Here is a 23076-nt window from a genome sequence, read left to right as displayed (position 1 = left end):
GAAATCGACCACCTTAAAATAGCACTGTATCGAATTCAAATTTGGTCAAATAATGGGCTGGCGGAAAGAACAGTACAAGTATTGAAGTAGGACTGTCCCCTGCATATCAATGAATGTTGACATATCGCTTGACAATAGTGTTGTTCAGCTACCAGATCACACCACATTCCACAACAGGAATATCTCCTGCAATTGTTAATAGTAGCTTGCAGATTACAATTAAGCTTAGATTTGTTGCATCTCAACTTGGAGCAAATGGTACATAAAAATACAATGTCAACAGCAATATTTCTACAAGGGTAACCAGAATAGTATGATGGCCTTTTACAATGGGATGAGAATCTACATGCCAATTACAACAGAAGTCGTCCTTGATTAAATTGTGTAGTTCAGTCCAAGACAGGACCCTACCATACACTATCAAACTGGAAGATGGGAGAATAGTCCAGCAACATTTGAATTAGATTTGGAAAACATGCAAACAGAAAGACCCGAAGAGGTCTGTCAGAAGACTTACTTGTGGAACCAATACAGCGGAACCAACACAATATCCACGGGATAAACCCTGTTCAGGAGCAATGGTAAAACCTGATGAGTGTGATGTCGCACCAGACTCATCAGGACAACCACAAGATAAAGTTGACAAACAAGTAGAACAGGACTCCAGGGTACCATTGCAGGAGATTGACACAGAACCTGGAAGAATAGAGACACACAACTGAAGCATCAGATCTAGGTGCCAGCAAAACAGTGACTCCAGTCCGCCGTTCCAACAGAAGAAGAAAAGCATCAGACAGACCAAATTTATAGCAGATTAGACTATTATGTTGTAATGCCTCTTGATAATATCAGTCACATAGTAGGGGGAAGAGGACATAGTATATACATCCGGAACTTGAATGCTTGGATGATGTTGAGACGCTTACATTTCTCATGTTTTAGCAAAGGTTCCAAAAACCTAGCTCAAGACGAAAAAGAGCTTGTCATTGACTATGTAAAACAAATTCTTGACTAGTTCTAGTTCCATCGACAACAAATCCAAGTTTCTATAATATATATATATATATATATATATATATATATATATATACAAACTACTGTATAGGCAAAATTGCTTTAATTGAACATTGTCCATACTTTAATTGTAAGTTGACATTTGTGGCTTGCTATATACCAAGTGTATAATCAGAATTCTTGCAAAGGTAATAGAGTAGTAGAAAATTACAGCTCAGCAGCAATGATATGCTTTAGTCGTATAATCATCTCTAAAGCAGTGTGAAAAACCAGTTTTATTCAGATTCACAAAACTTTGATGCTAACTGCTGCTTCATGCATATAAGATTATAAGCAACTATGACATAAAAACAGCTCTTCAACAAATAAGAAAGAACAATAGCCCTTAGTGACAAGGATGCCTACAAATCCACTTCCTACCAGATTCACAATAGTATGGTATAGCCAGATCCTTCCCGCCTACATCCTTCCAGCGGCAAGGGTCTGGCTACGTGAGACTAAATTCGCACCACTGTTAAATAGCAGATGAAATCAAATTAAAACACAAAAAGAGAACAAACATTCCTTCTAACAACTTATTACTACCAATCCTGCTACCAACCTTAACAGTATACAAGAAAATATAAATATGCATACAGTTTTCTGTCACTTTCACATTTGAATTCTGGAATAAAATTGATATTAATGATCTCCACAAATCCGAGACTGATGGTTTCACAAACTTTGATCTGCACAGCAACATACAATAAACATTTAACATTAGAATATAGTCAGATAAGTCATGTACCAACCTATAGCTGTTGTAAGCAAGTTCATCCACGGGTTTGTGATCAAGTTGAAACTACCAAGCAGAAAATCATTGAAATATAACAACAGCAGTATTTTTGCAAATAGAAAGATACTTTGTTATTGTGCTTTAACTGTTCCAAACTTGCTGTGAAGACAAAAGCACCTTCCAGGAACATTAGCATGCAAGGCAAACTTAACGTCATCTGCATAGTCCATTTGCAGACATGTTCCAAACTACCTGGCACAAGAGTCTACATCAGGACTGGTGTTGTCCACCACCACAATCTTTCCTCTTTGAAGAGCTGATTCTGATAATTGAACACACTTTTGCCACGAACTGAGTGCACCCTAAAACAAGTACCGTCAGCATCACTATTACAACTAAGTTGATAATAACATCTCCACAACTTACTCTGTTTACTCTACAATAGTCACGTAGAATAAGGTATCTCAGAACAAATGTTGACTTCGCACCTATACTAACTGTAACAAATCAGGTATTTACTGTTTTGTAACAATAATTCTTACTTCCTGGATAACCAACTAGTACAACCACCTATTACAAAAAGACACAATTTGTGTTATGACAAGAACATACAGCATATATACTGTATTGCAATATTCAAGCAACTCACCTCTTTTCCTTCACTGATTACTTTAGCAATTACAGGGTTGCACAATGGCCCTGGAAAGTTCACAGCTTTCCTCTAAATCTTCACATAAAGATAGAAACACCTCTTAATTCAATATACACCTATATGGTCTCACAGGATCAAACTGTTCTAGACTGTATGAGGCGGGTCGGTATCCCAAAAGTATTCTTCAGGCGTAAAGAAAGTCAAGCCAATATCTAGAGCAAACTAGGACAAAACCATATAATAAATATAACAGGTTTTTCAATTATGAAAACATGAGTACCACTGGTACCTTGCGATAAGAACACAAGAATTCTGCTTTATTTCTTCCAGGGGCCAACCTTTTGATCGACCAGCAGCATCTGCCATTAATTAATAAAACCAAATAAATGAGAATTCTACTAAAATAGAAAGCACAGATACTTACTTCCAACAAACAAGTTACAGGTTAAAGCAACTGATATGCCCTCATTTCTCTGGTTTTCAGTATTCAATCTCTTGTTCAGCTCTAGTATGACCATTCGTAGGTTGTGACACTATCAGTTATGTGCAGATAAGACAATGAAAACATAACTAATACCTGAACAATGCCAGTAAAAGTGAACAAGTCTTGATAATGTCATAACAGAATACTCTGTAAAATATTGTATAGCTCACTAATAACAAAGCCTAAACCTAAGTATAATTAATAAATACAGCAAAATATTAATTAACATGCACAATTAACTGTTCATTACAAATTATGTTTCTACGTATATCTAGCTTTGATCAGGATCATCACATCAGCCTTCTAACTCATTTGCACTCTCACAACTTCATACAACTGATTCTTTACTGTCTTCATATGTCATTAATTAAATATATGTAATGCATGGTAGGAAGACAAAATACAGTTTATTGACCGACGTCTTGAGGGGCTTCCTGAGATAATTAGCCGAGGCAAAGCCGAGGCTAATTATCAAGAAAGCCCAGAAAAGACCGAGGTCAATAAACTGGATATCGTCGACCCTAGCATGCATTAACCTATTTGTTGTATGTTTAACATCCTACTGTAATTAGAGTTCATAGATTATTTAAGTTGAATTAGAGTGGTTGTGTATTGCAATGACAGCTAAAGTTTTATGTCAAACAACCAAATTTTGACAGCTGTGAAGTTTTGTTGACGTGCACGTCAGCCCCATAAGGCCACGTACTCAAAAGTATTAGTACAGTACATTATCCACATGTTTTGCGAGCATGATGTCGGATCAGAAAGAAGACCGTAATATTGACCAGGACAACAACAGATAAGACTCGTTGGTTTCAAAATGCGTGCCACTAGTATTAGCCAGCTTGACAGCAGATTTGCTGAAAAGACGAGTACAGCAAGGGTACAAATTTGCAAAAACACGACTGCCTGCAACAGTTGGGTGATGCAAATATTTGAAGCATGGAGAAGTAATCGAAACAAGGATGCTCCACAAGAAGAGCAGGTACCGACAGACAGACTTTCTTTCAACGAAGGATTCACAACTAGATGCAGCCAAACCACAGACGGATTGTCAAAAAGTCTGTTACATTTACATTGAGCACAGATCCAAAAATCATAGTGGTGGACTAAGTGCATGATTTACGGCATTCAAACAAAAAAGTCACAAGGTAAATTATAGTCAAGCTCCAACGTGACTCTGTAAGGTAATAGCATTTTGTGGTTTGTTGTTTATCAGATACGCTAATGAAGAAGCTGGTGACGGTTGCCACGTAAAAGTTTTGGATCTCTATATAAGTAAGTTGCCAGCAGGATTTTCTCGAGAAGCCTTCTATTATAAACCTTTGTTATCTACACCTACATTTGCTCCTTGGTATTCAAAGCAAGTAATCGGTCGTAACACTTTGGCTACAAAGATGAAAGTGATGACAGCTGAAGCTGGTCTTCCAGTTCGAACCAACCATGCCCTTTGAGCTACTAGAGTGACAAGGCTGTGACAAGGCTGTTTCAAGCGGGAGTTCCTGAACATGTCATTCAAGGCAGAACCGGCCACATAACGCTGCAAGCACTGAGACAATAGCAAGAGCCATCTGAATTGCAGCAAATGGCAGCGTGCAAAGTTTTGGATAATGGCCATGCACACACAGATTACACTGACGCAAAAGTCAAGGAGTCCGGAGAGACAACAGAACAGGCAGATGAGCTCAAAGTAGTCCAGGTTGAACACCCGCCTGAAACGGAAAGAGAATCCAATTGTCATTTCTGATTGAGTCTTTATAAACTGTAGTACTGTGAACATTATTATTGGTAAAGAATAAGCTTGTAATCTAAAATAGGTATGCCCATGTATTGATTGCTAGTTGGTTTTTGTTCTTGATATTTTTTTGTTCTAAGTTAGTTGTGTTTTATGTCAGTAAGCAGTACACAGATTCTGACCGGTCAATATAAACGTATATTGACCGGTAAATGTACAACATGTGGTTGGGTAGCTATGGTAGGAGTGTAATATAACAAAAAAATAATCCTCGCAATGGCGGAATAAACACCCAAACATGCAACAATTATGCTTATTGACTGCAAAACTACACTTAGACTATTAGTATAATCATACACACTTGCTTCATCTGTCATGAATGTCCACATTCCAAGACATGGTTTCCAATACATACTACATCAACTTTCCGAAGTAAATACCTAAAATAATCCTGGCAGCTAGAATATGCCACACAATTTTCATAAAACTTCCTTACTTGAACTGGCACTCCGATACTTCTTCCTACGTCCCTTACCTCGAAAAGAAAGTCATTAATGCATATTTTGTTGTGCCCTACAGCCAACTATTGTCACAAACAAAAAGTGATCAGCACAAAACAATGCCTTGGCTACAAGTGACGTGATGTACCTGATTAGTAGAAATAACAACCTGTAACAAAAAAAAGAACAGTGAAGAAGAAATATGCAACACTTGAGACTAAAGTTCACTGCAGTAGCATTACCATATTACCTACATAGAAGGGCATGCCGTTACAGCGTGAGGGTTAACAAACTGCCCATACGAACGAGAGAATAACTGCAACATCTATTGCCCATGCATAGATACTCTAACCCAACGTAACTATTCACATAACTTAAATAATGTACCAAATGTACTGCTTCACCAGTTTGCCACTACGTATGATTAATATCACCAGCAATTTCTGCTCCGATCATCATCATTCTCATCATTGTCTTTGTTGTCCACTATAGCAGTCTTCATCTTGAAATTTAGGTTTCCTCCTAAGAGTGAAAGTCCATATTCTATAAAATGAGTGTTTTATGATATCTTGAACTACTTCTATCTAGGAGTCTGACACAGCAGTTGCACTACCAGCCTACCAATACAGTATAATAGTTGCACTACCATAGTAGTCACCCATGCTCACAGGTGGTGCAATGATAATGTCTGGTGTTTCAAGGTTACATCGCTCACAAGGGCATGCCCTTATAGTACAGACGTCTTGGTTGCAAACTCTTGCATATACACAATACCCTTCTATGTGAGGTAGCAAAGTAAAAGCAGGAAATGCCTGTCAAGCAAAAACTCTCTTGTTCCTGTCACATCCACAGCATAGACCTGACACCATGTGTTTTCACTTAGCTACCCTACCAATTCTACTACCATACTTTGTATCCTAGACGATGCAACTCCAACAATTCAGTCTTGATTTGCGGAAACTGTAATCTAGAAACACTGAAAGGTGATGTACTGCAGCCACCTGTATAATGCATACCGCTTACTTCCAATAATTAGGGCTTTGTAGAAACACTCTTCCTGACTTGGTTATTATTGTGCCATCAAGATCAAATCCAGCAAACTATGCTTTAGATTTTAATACAACCAGTACACTGTCCGCAAAGCAGTAACATCTTAAACTTTGTTACTTGGTTGAACTCCTTTACTTGTAAATACAACAAGTTCCGAAAGCTCTTCCCAGAGTTCTTCACAACTACTTCAGTTGTCTCAGATTCAGTGGATAACTTTAACTTGTCACTAATAAACATTTTAGAACTTTGTTCTAGATTGTTGCCACTACTGGCTCGCTTAAAATAAGCTAGCAGAGCTGTTGACTGTTTGCTGCTTGCCAGTTCTTGTAATTTAATAGTTTCTGCATCGACTAAAGTGCAAACATGTTTAGTTTCCAATTTATCACAACTTCCTGGATGAATTGATTCAAAGTATTTGATAGAGTCTGTGTCTATAGCAGCAGATATAATGTAACTTTTTGCTCCTTTGCCGGTGTTTTCACGATGAGTTATACTTTCGAATGTATCTCTCATTTCAAACTGACTGTTATCAACTACTTTCCAAGACGGTTTAGCCCACTCTATGGGTGGATGACCAAAATGAATAAAATACGGATATCGATTATCTAATAAAAACGTCCCACCAACGCCTAATTGATAAGTTTCCCCTACACTTAGTTTTGTCTTGCAAACAAAAGATGAACTGAGCCCAACCTACAAAATTGTATAAATCAGAACAGGTGTGTGCGTGTGCGTGTGTGTGCGTGCGTGCGTGTGTGTGTGTGTGTGTGTGTGTGTGTGTGTGTGTGTGTGTGTGTGTGTGTGTGTGTGTGTGTGTGTGTGTGTGTGTGTGTGTGTGTGTGTGGTACAGATTTGTGTAACGGAAAGCAGCACTTACTTGACGCAGTAAAACTTCCTCTTTGCCAAAGTTTGCAGTTAGTTCAACTATACAGTAAACAAACCATTCCACAATTAACCCAGAATATTCTCAATGTAACAGCTATCGACCTCATCTGCTAAGGCACTTGTCGTCCTCTATTAATGTTGTAGGACCACATCCCAGAACGACACACTGTGCATTTGAAAGGTTTACAGGTTCATATGCTGTCTTTCACAAGGCAGAAGTTAACAAGTACGCTATCGCGCCGACATGTTGAAGCCACATTAAAATCAATTTTAATTAGTCACGTGAGTGTAGGCGGGAAGAGTCTGGCTACGCGAGACTAATGTCATGTGCAGAATCAAGTTGGCAAAGACAGATCCAGTCAAGGGTCATTCTCACTTGGTCGAGAATGGCTAACGTTGCAAGTATCAGACCCAAAATGGCAAACGGTGTTGGTTCCGCAATTAAAGAAATAAATGAGCATTTATGGGTGGGTCTGCTGCAGATTCTCTGAGAATAAGGCGTTGGATAAAGGTTTTGATGAAGATCAATCAGTTTTCTTGAATCTACCGTAAGGCTTGTGAGTTGAAGTTGGATAATTTCATTTCACTTTGTTTTCATTGTCTAGCTAATTAGTCAAAGACTGGATCATAAACAGATTTTTGATTTTATAAATTTTGATATAGTTGGTAGTGCATGACGCTTCCAAGTTAATTAATTAATTCGTTCTTATTCTAGGATGTTAATGCACATGTTTTTAATATCTAGATCCATTCAACTTGATGGTTGTGTTTTACAGCTAGGCGATACGAGTTATGTGCAAGAAAGCTACATGGTGGGAAGCAGTCTAATGAGGACGATGGTGTAATTGTAACAGGATCACGACCATCTGTTGCCTTTACTATGACTTTCCTTATCAGAGTCTGCACTGTATAATGTATAAACTAGAGACGATCTTATTGTCATTTGTTTCGAAACAACTGGCTTGCTGTGGTTATGTCTGTATTGACATAACCCATTATTATAATTGTAGGAGGAGACATAGATAGCGTATTAATTGCATTTTAATGGAAAGCTCCATTCCATTGCTGGGTGTCAAAAACTTTGATTTCATACCATATATATTATAGGTAGATTTGACAAGACTAGCAGCCTGTGTTGGTCATGACAGATGAGATTTTTTGAAAAAGTGAATTTGGCAGGGAGAATTTTGCTCAAACGTCAGAAATTGGGTTAATTAATTAAGATGGAGATGTCAGGCTTCAAAATTTGGAATGTAGCTTTCTTATCAGGGGTATAGTATCATACAAACAGAATCTGAGAAAAGGTTGGCACGATCATGAAATGCTGGACCACAGCCATTTGGGAATATCACTAAACAAAGCGAAACTAGACTTGCAAAATATTAATTTCTATAAATGCAACATTAAACAAATAGTTCATTAGATGACTGATTCAGACAGCTTGAACAGGCAAGGATACTGTTACATTTGCTTTTGTGGAAACTGGTATTCTAGGGTGACAAAATAAATTCAAATTGATTTTCTAATATATTTAAAATATATTATCATATTCTTTGTTAGAGATAATATAAATAAAAATCTTGTTGAATCAAGACAGAAATACTTTTTAATGAAAAGTACAATTAAATTAGAATATTTGTTAGAATAAAAGGGAATGCTAGAAAAACTGTCATGTTTAATTAAGCATTTTGCAATTCTGACCCAAACTTACTTTGTAAAATACAGGTGTTTGTGTTCCTGTTTCTTTGAAGTGCTTTGGATGCAACGTGATTGGCTCAAACTCTATAAGCACAGTAGCTATAATAGAAACTATTATGGGTGCGGTTTTAATGGCCTGTCTGCATCTGAGAGTTTCGTGTTTTACCTTGAGACTGGTTGATGTTTGTTTGCATGTTACCTGTTCGTGTTTTGCTTCTAGTTAAAATTCAAGTCAACCTCAACAGTGTTGATTGCAACTTCTTTAGCCTAAGAAGCTCAACACTACCTAAATCTAAGAAGATATAAGGCGAACTGGAGTTGGAGTGGTTTTGAGGCGTATAAGTATATCTGTGTGTGTGTGTGTGTGTGTGTGTGTGTGTGTGTGTGTGTGTGTGTGCGTGTGTGTGTGTGTGTGTGTGTGTGTGTGTGTGTGTGTGTGTGTGCGTGTGCGTGTGTGTGTGTGTGTGTGTGTGTGTGTGTGTAATTTTAAAAACTTTTTCTCTGAAAAAAATAGATGTAGGGATTGTATAAAAAGTAACAGAAACAAGATCTATAGATAATATCAACCAAAGCCTGACATCACTAGTGAATCCTTCCAACCCCCAAAATGCATAATGTAGGGAATGTGGGGCTTGGAAGGATTCACTACTGATGTCTGGGTTTGGTTCATATTATCTATAGATCTTGTTTCTGTTACTTTTTATACAATCCCTACATCTATTTATTTTTTCAGAGAAAGAGTTTTTAAAAATTCTAGTTTGGTAAGTTTTTAGGAGCGCAAAAGCGAGCAACATATACCTACAGGGTGTACATGTCTTCACTAGGGCCTGTACATCTTTTCTAGGCATGTCTACGATTTAGTGCGTTTTCATTAGCGTTAATTAAACCTGTTTATACATGTATGTAACAGCTTTCGTTAGACATGATTCAGAGGTAGTTTACTCAAACTCAAGCTAAGTCTACGGGGTAGATACGGAACCATGGTATCCTAGCGCACGTTGCACGAACTAAATTTTAGTGTCTTTGCATTGCTCTTTCCTCTGTGCGTGTATAATTGAATATGCAACGGCAGTTGGAATAGAACTTGGCCTAGTAGTCAAAGCCAAAGATTATCACATATGGGATATGCGTGGCAAATAATGGGTTCCAGTATAAATTGCACTGTGTACGTAATTATTTGTCAATTTTGCTCCTGTGTACAACGCAGATTGCAAACAATTTCAGACTAGACCGGACAATGGCAGACAGACATGATCAAATTACACAGTTCTGGTGGTAGACTCTTTCCTAGACTCTGGGCATAGTTGATTGGCGCTTCGTCCATTGTCTCTGTGTCATGGACAAGCATCGCAAGCACTGCTCTGTGATTGGCCCGAACTGTGCAACAGCATTGATGGCGGTCAAAGGATCAAATCTGCTTGAAAGAAACACAAATTTTTCAACATTCCTTTCGGTTTCTTTAATCAACAAAAGAATAGAGTTCGGGTAATTCTAAAGTGCTTTCTAAAGTTTCGCAGCCGTACATAATGTACAAAAAGAGATATCTGTGGAGAAGAAGAAGAAATCAGAACAAAATTGGCGCATGGGCCTCCGAGGCTAGCAACTGTTTTCTAGGTTGTTAGATAATTATTAACCAAAACAAAAATAGGATATAGTACACAGCGTGCAAACATTTCATTTCGTTAATTTTGAGAAATTTTAGTCTACATTTACTATGTTTTCTAGGCGTGCAAAATGACGACCACGCCCCCACAACGCTCCAAAACCTGGGCAATCCCTACATACAGGGTACTACCGTACCCTGTGATATATCTGTTCCCAGATAAAAAAATTGATTTCAGCATTCATTCATTCAACATGGTGTAGCTACAAAAGGAGACGTGTGTTCTTAGGACGGATGCCACAAAATCGTTCAATTTTATCCACAGTGCCAAGGGTTTCAGACACGTGTTACTATCATTTTTCAGGAATTGGTAACCATGTGATTGAAATGTTTTCTGGAACAATTAAGTTGTCTAATTCACAACATTTTATGATAGTTTGACAGTCTACTTTTTAAAGCATCATCGGTTTAGCATATATCTAACTGCTCTCTGGTCTGTTGGTTAATCAATGCCTGTGGCAGATGCATTTACGTACTTAAACGGACAATTTGGCAAAGTCGGTTACAGATCCCATCGAAACCCAAATTCTCCGTGTTCATTTGAAACCAGGAGTATTTATGTCTCTAATATTGCCAAGTGAAGCAACAATCTTTGACAGCAGTGACCAGATCTGACTGCATGAGCTGTATTGATTAATGCCGTGCTCTTACTGAGAGATTGCCATACAACTTGTCTCAACAATCAGGCTCAAGGACCTAGTTTGCAATTTATTGCTGTTCTTGACCAAGTGATTTATAAAATTAAACACTTTAGAGTACTGATTGCAAAAACAGAAAGCCAACAGTGAACAGTAATCTTACACCATCTCAAACACAACGGTTAACTGCTTTGTCAATCAGTATTCAGATGTATTTGCACAAAGCTCAGACAATCTGGTACGTACCTCGTTACCACTCACTCTATAGATACTGGTGACCACCCTCCAGTCAATCTACCGTCCTATCGTTTGTCACCAGCCAATAGAGCAGAATTTGAACGTCCAAACAAGTTATTGATGATAAATGGGCTTACGTGATTCAGTTTTATAACCCAGTACGTTCTCGTCGTTCGACCGCTGACATTACTCCTGTTGGTTTTGAGGGCTGTTTTGTTTAGCCACACGTAGTTCTTTAGTTGTAGTTGTATTTTACTTTGTATTGTTCAGTTAGGCTTCGTTCATGAGGAGGAGAGTTGTAGTGTATTTATACGGGAGTATACTATAGCCACTCCCCTTTTGTGTTAGCTATCTAAGGTGTTGTCACACCAACACAGTTGTCTTTGGCTTTTGCTCCACCTTCTGTTCTCTCTGCTACACTATTTCCACGCATGTGACCGAACGATATAGTCTCGTTAGTTTGTCTGTTCCAGGTAGAATCGAGAGCATAGCACGTCTTAATTGTCTACAAACCCGCCTAATCGGTTGCTTTCGCTGTTGGGTTGACTCTCAATTCTCGCAAACACCATATACTTATGATAAACATGTGCATATCAAATACTATCACTCCCACGACTAATGACAATCTAGCTGTAATCGAGCCAAGTAACGTGATCAATTCTATTCGGTCATATTCTATTTCCAATCCTATCGCGTGTAGGATTGAAATCTTTGCGACATCGGTTCCAGCCTATCGTATCAATCAAGTTTCTTGAGTCTAAGCTAGCTGTCATTGTACTGTAGAGAGCGTCAATTTGAACTGTTTACTGGGCATTTCTAGTTAAATACTGGCAAGAGCTTTCTTCACGGAGAAACTTTGGTGTCTGTACTTACAAGTTCGTTACTTTGTTACTTCCTTGTTCACAAATTTTTGTGCATACATCATGTTCTTTGTATTTTAGATCACTTGAACAGTTTAGCTGTTGTGGTTTAACCGGGATTGGCCTACTAAGGCACCGTCAAGGTGAGCTGCAAGGCGCGAAGCGGTGGCGTTAGAAATGTGGGGGTGCAGCGGGATTCACGCGCAGTTGTCCTGTTTCCTTATGACTTGGTCGATCAGAATGAATCTGCAGTATATAAATACGTATAACGTAAACCAGACGCAACACTGTTGTCCACCGAACCTCTCCATACATGGATGAGCTCATATTGGTAGGAGGGACAGTAGGCTCCTATGTGCATGTCATGTGCTTTTTAAGATTTGGCCTACTAGTAGTAGGCACCGTCAACGTGCGGTGCAAGGCGCGAAGCAGTTGCGAGAGAACTGTGGAGTTGCAGCGGGATCACGCACGCGCACTTGACCCGTTTTATTATGTCTTCAGAATGATATCTAGTGCACACATATAATGTGATTACACCAGAGGCGACATTGCTGTCCACTATAAACCTCTCCAAGTTTGAGTGCTTGGCACAGCTCGTATTGGTAGGAGTGACAACAGTTTGATTATTTGCATGTCAAAGCTATCTCTACCGCTATTGTCTAGAAGCAGAATTCTTTCTGAGAGTTCCACACTTGGTCATCCAAACCTACTGGGCTGCGTTCAACTATAGACAATTACTGTAAATAAACAAAATTTCGTAAGCGATCTCAGATTTACCAAAGTTAAATGCTTAATAATTTTTTGTCGCTCTGGATTTTAGCGACACTTCGAGTACTAATAGTCATCACGTGTCACGCTTGCCAGGCTTGTACATATAAGGCAGAACTGATGCCTAATATTTCCCCGTGGTGCTGTGGTTTTGACATGTCCGCACGTGGACACCTGTGAGATACTGCTAGGACGTACACATGCCTTAGGCGCTTAGCAGATACTTACGCGTGGTGCTGTGGCTTTGATTTTCTGTTGATTTCGTGTTGATTACGAAATTTTGTTGATTTACAGTAGTTTGTTTTTGTCTCGGCTGCGAAGATTTCCTTCAGAGCAGAAAGGTAGTGAGTGATCTCTGGTAGCTTACATGCATGCAGTTCCCGTGTACTTGGACTGTCCACCCGTGGACTCGAGAATTTTATGAGTCAGAGAAACAATAGGATTTGGGAATAAATTAGAAAGCACTCGTTCACAGCCTCGGATGAGGCATACTTAATAAAGTAGCCTCGTACCAGACCTTCTCGTCGCGTTGTCATATCTATATAGATGCTGTCTGGTTTGTTGATTCATCGATGCCTGTCATTTAAGTACCTAAACGGACAATTTGGCAAAGTCGGTTTTTAGATCCTTGACCTAAGTGTTGTTCATTACTATTAGAAGTGAGAGATGCATCATTCATTGTGATTAACAGAGGCCGGGATGTCCGGTCTAAGAGTACAGTAGTCTGGTGAAGACCGACCATGCGTACGACCGTATTTATAATCGATTAGCTCAGATGCACATGAAGCTATTCTGACCAATAGACGAGACGTGGTGTCATTACCGACCAATAGACGAACGTGATGTCATAGTAAGTCTCCACCTCTCTTTGTTTGCTAGCTGCTCAGGTCGTCTATACTGTACGTGTTTAGTCCTTTCGTTTACATAAGGGTTTAGCACTTATATACAACGCCTAATCTACATTTGCACGTGCATGTTTTCCCACTAACAACCAGACGTCTAGAGAGCGAAGGTGCTGGTAAGATTCAGGCACCATGCGGTACATGCATGTAGCTGCATTAATTAAACCTGACTTGTATACGTTTTGCTTGTTCCACAGTGTTTCTGCATAGTGGTTCTGCAGTCTGACAGCTTGAGTTTTCGGTGTGCGTGGCTGAGCGATGTTGTTGTAGCTACAATAGACTTATAGTAGTATCGTCTTCAACAGGAAATAGGTGCTCTACTGGAATTTGCGAGGGGGATGTGCATTGTCCATGACAGCGCGTCTGTTTGTCGGACAAAGCGGTTGATCTGAAGTACACAAGTCTGGAGACGAGTTGCTTTGCACCTTTTGTTTACACGCCAGCATTGGAAATCTAGCTGAGACCGGTGGCTTAAGTTAAATACCTCAGCATACGCAAGACATTATCACGTGACGAAATATGATTACATATTCCGGCCGAGGGTTTACCACTGTAGTGCTTCTCTATTCATTATGTTTGTTAATCTATGGAAACCCAAATTCTTTTGTCCATATTGGAAACCAGGAATATCTCTCGACCCTTGATAAGTTGACAAGTCTGGCAACAATCTTTGACAGAAGTATCCTGATCTAAATCAGCATTAATAATAAAGAATTAAGCCATGCTCCTACTGAGACATTGCTCTAGATACAACTCGTCTTAAGCACAGACTCGAGAACCTAGTTTGCAATTTCATGACCAAGTGATTCGAGACAGAGTTGATAAATAAAACGTAGACCAACCAGTGCAAGCTTTTCAATGAATAGCAGCGATTCTATGGTAATCGTTAAAATGACCACAAGCTGATTGGAACGTAAACTTCTAGTAAACAGTAAATCATGCATATGCCTTTTTTATCTTGTATTTCAAAACGCCATTCTTATTAACTTTAAAAATACTAGACTTTGCAAATGACCAAACAGTTATTCAAAATATGGTAGGAGGATAGCGTAGGATTTCCCACTTTCTATTTTCGGGTATGTGAATAATTGAAAGATTATAGTCTCGTTAGGTTTACTGTACCATGTAGAATATGTAGTGCTGTTCTGAATTTTGTGCAACACAACACAACATTGTCTACACAACTACACTAGTCTAGTTTAGTTTTACGCATGCGCACTCTAATCACATGTTACCCCACCTTTTCCCACAAATCTAGTCTGTCTCGGGGTGAAGAAGATTTCCTGTATGATGCCTTGTCTGCATTCTTCGCCCTGGTCTATTCTCCTGCATATCATGGACTGTGGATGCTAATAAGGTCACACGAATATCCTTTGAGCATATGATCACTTTCTTCATCCACTGCACCGTTTGCTCTGCCAGACAATTACTTTGAGGATAGCCTGGACTACTGGTGATAAGATGAAATCCTTAGGACGTTCCGAGTTTTTGTCTGCCTCGTTTACATGCTGGGGCCATTGTCTCTCCTCGGTACTTCGGGAATCCTATGCCGGGCAAGAGTGGACTTCACGGTAACCACGATGATGTTGTCCAATGTAATAGAAGTCAACTTCAACAACTCGGATATCTCGAATAATAATCCACCAAGAGTAGGTAACACTGTCCGTTGATCTACAAAAGGTATGACCCCAAAACTTGCCACGGATAGTCTGGCAATATAGTTGGAATAAGGGGCTCTCATACTTGCCTGCTCATTTGTTACAGGTAGGACAGTGGTTGATCGACTGGGCTCTCTTTGGAGATACCTGGTCACCAAACTGATGACAATGCTGGCAGTCTGCAGTGTGTGATGCCTTGATGGCCCTCCTGTATCTTTTACAAAACCTCCTGACGAAAACTGTTTGAAATAACAATGCGATTTCGTAAAGCAGATTCTGGTTCCGTAAAGATAGTGAGTTCCTCGCATGCCAAAATAGAACAACTAAAGGTTGCTGCGGTGTTTGATTGGACTAGCCTGACTTGCAATCATGAATGACGAGTTGGATTAGTCCATCCTACATCTGAGCTTTGCGGTATTCTTCCAAGCGTTGTTCAGTTGTCCATAGAAAGCGTACACAAGACTCCACAAAAACTTCCACCAAATCTTGGAGCTCCACTGACTCAGGTATTCTGATATCACTGGTGCTCTTGACAGTCTATCAGCAATGTAGAGTTGCTTTCCCGGAACGCGCTCTAGGGTTTAAGTATACCTGCCCATAGGTAATCGAAATCGCAGAATGCGAGGTTGTAAAGTGTCCAAATGCTTTGTATGGACTAAAGGTATATGGTCCGTTTCGATTTCAAACTGTCCCCACTAGGAACTGTGAGAACATTTCACAAGCCTACATAACTGCTGGGGCTTACTACTCCACCTGCGCATAACTTGTCTCAGTCATTGACATTGACCTTGAAGCAAATGCAACTGGTCGCCAGTAATGATCTTACTCTTGAAGCAGGACGGCACCTAATCCATAGGAAGATGCATCAGCTGCTACTCTCGACATCTTCTGAGGATTGTACAGAGTGAGAACTGCCGGTTGCGTCAGCTCCTGTGTGAGGTTTAAGAATGCTTTCTCTTGTGGCAGATCCCAAAGCCATGACTTCTTTGTACTCAACAGCTCACGTAGTGGCTGACTAAGGTCAGCTAATCGAGGTGAAAACTTTCCAAATTGATTCACCATGCCTAAGAAGCGTTGCGGCTCTGTTGTGTTCTTGGTGTTTGCGAGGTCTTGTATTACCTTGATCTTCTCTGGATCGGCTTAAATGCCATTGGCTGTAATGACGTAACCCAAAATTTTACAGTGTAAGTCTCAAATACACATTTGTCACGATTAAGAGTGACGCCTGCCCTGCCGCCTCAAGACGTCGAAAAACTTGCTTCAATCGTAGGTCGTACCCCCTATGGCTGCTTCCGAAGACAAGAACATCATGTGGAAGCGAACATAGTCTATGTGACAGACAACTCTGTCTAGTCCTCATTCTCTGGAACAATTCTGGTGCACTTTAGGGAGTTTCGGGAGTTTCTTGAAGCAATGCGTGCCGTAAGGAAGGACAAAAGTTGTTATATAGCGGCTGTGATTCAAGGGGTAGAGGAATTTGCCAGAAGCCGTCATTGGCATCTATCTATGTAGGATAGTTTGGCCAATGCGTCCTCTACTCTGGATACAGGTAAACTTCACGCATCACATTCCCGTTAAATGGCTTGAGGTCGACACAGATTCTAATGTCTCCTGACTGTTTGGGCAACACGCGCACCATGTTGTTGGTCGTTTGACTTTCTTGCTGATACTAGTTGGTCCATTCTCTCCATGCAACTCACATTCACTTTCACCCGCTGTACATTACTGGGAGCAAAGATTAGTGAGTTTTAGCTCCTTCACTAAGTTTTATCTCGCAAGCTTCACTCAGATTTCACAAGCCCATAAATGTTTAGGAAACTTCTTGTACACTACGTCCCCTCTCCTGAGCTTGTAGCATTCAGCTGCTTGATCTAGCCTCGCAAGCAAGGCTCTTCCGCGCAGTCGCTGAGCTAAACGTATGTGAATTATACGAGGAGGAGGAGGAGCTTTTACCGGAATTGCTCCAGCGAGAGAAGAGCCTGGTCGCTTTCGAGAACGTCATAGTGGCGTGGGACCCCGGATCCGGTTTCATAGCTTGGATAAGACTAATTCGATTTCCTAAAGAGCTCAATAATGTAATTGCGTTTGATACATGAAGCGGAGAGGAAGCCCTCCACGGAGAGAGCTTGAACACGAAAGCCAGTGAAGCTGCTGATGGACAAAGTGCTGGTGAATAATGATCCCAGGAATGGCCTACATGGGACTGGTCCGCTGAACCTACTCTTTCCACCAACGTTTCTTTCTACTGAACTCATATGCAGGTTTGCGCGAATTGAAACCGACGCAGAAGTTTTCACCACTCTTGCGCGTTTACTCTGACACCTATAGCCTGTGAAGGAAATGGCATGAGAACTGCCGACCCTGTTTCACTCAACGGTTCATCAAAGCAGTGGAACGGAGTCCACGTCATAATCAGATTGGCGTGTATTGCTAACGCAGTCCAGCTGACGGTACTTTGGACTCAGCAAGCAGCTCTTTTGTATGATATTGGCTCTCCTCACGGTGAACTGGAAACATATAGGCATGGGAAAATAGCAGTGCAGTGTACCATGTTCAGGAAGTGTAGAGTTGACTCGTAGTTGCATGTGTTATGTACTACGTAAGACTTGTTTCAATGCACGGACTCTGATTGCTGGATATAAAATAAAAAACATTTTGAGAAAATGATGGGTATGTAGGGATGGTATGTACTTTTAATCATGCTCATCTCCTACATCACAATCCAGTACTGTGAGTGTCACACACCACTGCTGCGTTTTAATTAATTTAGGTAAGAAGATTGTGATGTAGGAGATGAGCATGATTAAGTACATACCCATCATTTTCTCAAAAAGTTTTTTTTTATTTTTTAGGTAAAAAGATTGTGGTGTACGAGATGGGCATAAATGACATAAGTACATACCCATCCCTACATACCCATCAGTTTCTCAAAATGTTTTTAGACTTGTCTAGTTTGAAATGGTAATGAAAGTCCTAGTAAACGTGTGCAGCTCGGCCGGGATTTCAATCTTTGATTGTATCTCTAAACAACTCCCACGTTACGCTCAGCATACGCGGAAGAACGTAGCAGCTGACGGATGTACGAAATAACACTGATTGCATCTATAAACAACTCCCATTACCTAGGGTTCCATGGAAGAGATACACGCTTACATGCACAGAGAGTCAGACAGGACGCCGCGCCGTTGAACATAGTCGTACATGTTCAACTACACGCAACTGTAAGCAGCATATAGCAGCAGGTGTACGTGGCAGCTAGGCTTCCAAACGGTAGTCACATCTACACACGTGACCGGAACAACATGGCGTTGTGGCAAGAACAACGTGGAATTGCATGGCAGCAGTTGACTGATACAAGGTGACTTTGCACATTTAGCTGTTGGTTCAGTGCAATTCTTCGGACAAGAGCGAATCGTTTGGTGTGACTCTCGTTGTTGTAGCTGCTTCGAGTGAGGCGCTAGCCTGGCTAACAAAAGTGAAATGTGAAATGTGAAATGTGAAAGAAAAAATCGGGTTTTTTACTTGCCGATAGCTGCCTTCTGAGGCGCTTAGTATCAGCGGAGATAGTCTGGCTACCATTAGGACCGTTTGAAGTTGAGCGACACGTGGGTCCGAGATCTCTGTAATGGGTTCTGAGAGATCCGGTTCGGATACTTTTGTATGGGCCGCCATTTTAGATTCTTCCCATCCGTACACAGGGAGTGCGGTAGCACTCCCTACCGCACTCCCTGATACACTAACGGCGTACAATGAGTTCATTCTCAAACTACCGCGCTGCAGATATAGATTCAGCGGTGTACTGTTGACGAAACTGAATGCTGAAAAGGAGTCGTGACACTGCAGAATATTAAATGGATGAGCTGTTTACATACTAGAAGTGAACGATGATGTCAACTACGTACTTCGCGCAAAACAAGCAAGTGTGTGAAGCGATGTCGCGTGCTACTCAACTTACATGCTTAGCTAATCGATTAGCGTTATCAAGCTATGACACCGGATCCTGGGTCGCACGTCACTATGACTTTCTCCAAAGCGACCAGGCTCTTCTCGCGCTGGAGCAATTCCGGTAAAAGCTCCTCCTCCTCGTGTGATTCACGTGCGTTTAGCTCAGCGACTGCGCGGAAGAGCCTGGCTTGCGAGGCTATGATTGATCACATGCAGTCTCTATAGCTGACCAAGCAAACTGGTTTTGAGACCTTGCACAGTACCACATAGAAAGGCTCTCCTGTCTAATTTCCATCACATCAGTAGAGAGCATCTTCTTGAACTGACATACGGCTTTCAACGCCTCGGATGTTGGACCATACAAAACTTTAGTTGACTGCTCAAGACGGGGTGCTCCCAAATTCTGGTACTTCTTGCTAACTGCCGTAACTTCTGCTCCAGTGTCAAGCTTGAAGGTCACTGGCTTACCTGCCAGCCTCGCACTAAGTGATCCTTCCCTGATGTTAGTGGAATAAGTAGGCAGTACCCTGGCTAGACACTGAAGTGACCACGGTTTGAGGTGTTTTTGACAGACACTGCGCCCAGTAGTGACCTTTCTGTTACACTTGAAACAGGTTGCTGTATGTGCAGGACAATTGGCATCTCGCCCATGTGGTCTGCCATATCGCTTGCATGGCTGCCATTTGATATCTCTCCCAGGTGCGCGTTACTGCAATTTATTGTCTACTTTATCGCCGGTCGCAGAGACAAATTTTCCCGCCGTTTGCAGCTGCTTCCTTACCGTTCGCGCTTCTAACCTCGCCAATCACTATGAGGTGCTTCTTACTGCCGTAATCCTCCAATTCCTGATGCTACTTAACTGCCACTTCCTTTTGCCGTACGGCCCTTTCGTCTTTCCCAGTCTCAAACTGACATCCATTTGAAGGCTCTCAGACAGTGTCTGAGCCCATGCGGTCGCGCAACATCTCGTTTGTCAAGTCGCCATACTCGCACGTTTCTATCACGCTGTAGAGTATAGTAATATACTGCTCTGCGGTCACTCTTGCTGCTGTCGTTTGTTAAAGGGGACCTCCAACGGAAATACAACCTGGTCTTAAAATGTAGGCTTTATCTTGAAACTTCGTGCTGGCCTACTTTCAGGCAAACAGCCGCTTTGGTAGCGGAAAAAACGCGGGTTAGGTACGGAGCATGCGCCAGGCTGACACGTTTTGGCGCTAAGCTCCGCCTACACCAAATGAATTGCCTGTGTAGCTCAGTCATCATGCCATTAAACTACACGGAATCTAAACAGGACTGGTAACAATAGAAGGATCTTGTGTTTTAAGGCCTTATAACAGCTCTCTGCAACGAAAGTATGATGGTAGAGGCTGTTTCTCCCAGCAGACTTAACCCCTCCTCTCACAGAAGCTGAGGCAAGGGCAGTAAAACTCAACGGTAAGTAACATTAGCCTTCGTTCTATTGATCTACGAGAAGAAACATTCAGAGGGCTCAAATATGAAGTTCTCTTGGAGAAATATGAGTAAGCGGACACGCCCCTCTCAAACAGCGGGTGGGCGAAGTGTTACAGGTGCAGAATGGCTTTGATTGAGCCTTAGACTTTTACCCGAGCGCAATGATGTAGACGGTGTAGCTATTACTGTAGTACGTACGTTGTTTACACTTTCCGCAGTGTGTAGACTCTGGAACATGGCAATATACCGCCCCTTTGTCATTCCCGAATACTCAATCCTCTATCGCGGCTCATAAGGCATCTAGAAGCCATGCTGATCGCCAAAGCTGAGTACACAGGACTGCTACTTAAATTTGACGTAGAAGTAGCACTAGAGCAACTAGAACAGCCGTGTCGGCCTAAACAGGTTTCTCGAAGACAACGTCTACGCTTCTCTGACATATACTTGAACCTTGCGCATGTTTCTCCTCGTAGATCAATAGAGCGAAGACTGACGCTAATTACTGTTGAGTGCTATTTCGCTAACGTCATCTTCTGTGCAAGGAGAGGGTCAAGTCTGCTGGGAGAAAATGGTCTCTACTTTCGTTACAAAGAGGTCATCTAAGGCCTTTAAAACACAAAGTCCCTCTATAGTTACCATTCCTGTTTAGTTTGCGTGTAGTTTACGGGCAAGATAACTAAGCTACGCAGTCAATTCATTTGATGTAGGCAGAGCTTAGCGCCAATGACGTGTCGGCCTGGTGCATGCTCCAAACGTAACACGCGTTTTCTCTGTTGCCAAAGCGACGGCTGGCCTGAAAGTAGCGCAGCACGAAGTTTCAGGATAAAGCCTACATTTTGAGATCAGGTTGTATTTCCGTTTGAGGTCCCCTTTAAACCGATCTCTCTCTCTCAAAGATCACATTCTTCCTGTCACCGTTAAAAACTCGTCCAGTTTTTGCATCACCTTGGAATATTCCGCTCGTTCCTCAGCCGTAATATTAGTGAAGAGCGTCCTCTCCCATTCCATATAGGAAGGTACTCACTTGTCGCGGTTCGGAGGCATCCGTAACCTGGACTCTAAGCAGAACTGCTCAAATCGCATCTTCTAGCGTCGCTACTTATCTAGTGTCTGAAATGAAAACGCTTCTGGTCGATCGAACTTAATGTTTGCCATCCCACTTCTGATACAATGTAGTGTTATTGTTCTGAACTCTTGTGCAACACAACGCAACACCGTCTACACTAATCTAGTCTATATATACTATACGCGTGCGCACTCTAATCACAGGTTACCACACAGAATAGACAGCACAGCACGTCTCTGTCTTAGAAACACGCCCATTCGGTTGCTTTCGCTAGTGGGTTGACTCTCAATTCTCCCAAACAGCCATTATGAAAACATGTGCATATCAAATACTATTACTCCCACTAATAACATGTGTAACCGTGAGATCGAGGCAAGTAACGCCGGCAATTCGTTTCGGTCATATTCTGTTCCACATCTATCTCGTGTAGGATTATACTCTTGCGCAATCAGTTCCAGCTTATCATATCAATCAACCTTCTTGAGTCCAGCTAGCTGGCATTGTAGTAGAGAGCGTCAATTTGAATTGAATGCTTGCCATTTGTTGTTAAATCCTAGCAAGAGCTTTCTTCAGGGAGAAACTTTAGTGGCTGTACTAGCAAGTTAGTCGGGTCCTTGTTCACAAACGATTGGTGCAGACATCATGTTCTTTGTATCCTAGATCACTTGAACAGTTTTGCTGTTGTGTTCTGACCGGCGTTGGCCTATTAAGGCACCATCACGGTGAGCTGCAAGGCACGAACGAGTGGCGTTAGAAGTGTGGGATTGTATGCAACAGGATCATGCACGCGCAGTTGCTTTTCTTATGACTTGGTCTAAAGGAATGGGAATTTGCAGTGCATACATATAATGTAAACCAGAAGCAACATTGTTGTCCACCGAACCTCTCGATCCAAGTGATTGCTTGGCTCGGGTCGTATTGGTATAGGAGGGACAACAGGTTCCTATTTGCATTTCAAAGCTATCTAGTACAGCTATTGTCTGGGAGGCAGCTTTCCATATTGAACCAAACAGTTAGTTTGCTTTTGTCTTGGCAGCGAGAATTTCGTTCAGAGAGGGGAAGGTAGTGATCACTGGTACCTTACATACAGTTTC

General features: G+C 41.3%; 1 long non-coding RNA gene across 14 annotated transcripts; it reads right to left on the bottom strand.

Moving 5' to 3' along the window:
- Window positions 1–1524: 1524 nt before the first annotated feature.
- Window positions 1525–7366, bottom strand: LOC134178583 (uncharacterized). 14 transcript variants are annotated; one of them, XR_009969638.1, is made up of 17 exons: window positions 7198–7365; window positions 6184–7134; window positions 6070–6127; window positions 5309–5329; window positions 5157–5243; window positions 5022–5100; window positions 4268–4637; window positions 3019–3072; window positions 2866–2946; window positions 2731–2800; window positions 2572–2663; window positions 2439–2516; window positions 2216–2359; window positions 2042–2151; window positions 1917–1966; window positions 1806–1855; window positions 1525–1742 (listed from the first exon to the last, which is right to left on the bottom strand). It is a non-coding gene; the product is annotated as an uncharacterized LOC134178583 (long non-coding RNA). The 14 variants fall into 14 exon arrangements; XR_009969641.1 differs by having other exon boundaries at window positions 4565–4637; window positions 7198–7364; XR_009969634.1 differs by lacking the exon at window positions 4268–4637 and having other exon boundaries at window positions 2216–2286; window positions 2332–2359; window positions 7198–7363.
- Window positions 7367–23076: the final 15710 nt, after the last annotated feature.

This window comes from Corticium candelabrum, chromosome 4 (assembly GCF_963422355.1).
Source record: "Corticium candelabrum chromosome 4, ooCorCand1.1, whole genome shotgun sequence".
Taxonomy (NCBI): Eukaryota; Metazoa; Porifera; class Homoscleromorpha; order Homosclerophorida; family Plakinidae; genus Corticium; species Corticium candelabrum.
This window is presented reverse-complemented; position numbering and strand designations above follow the sequence as displayed.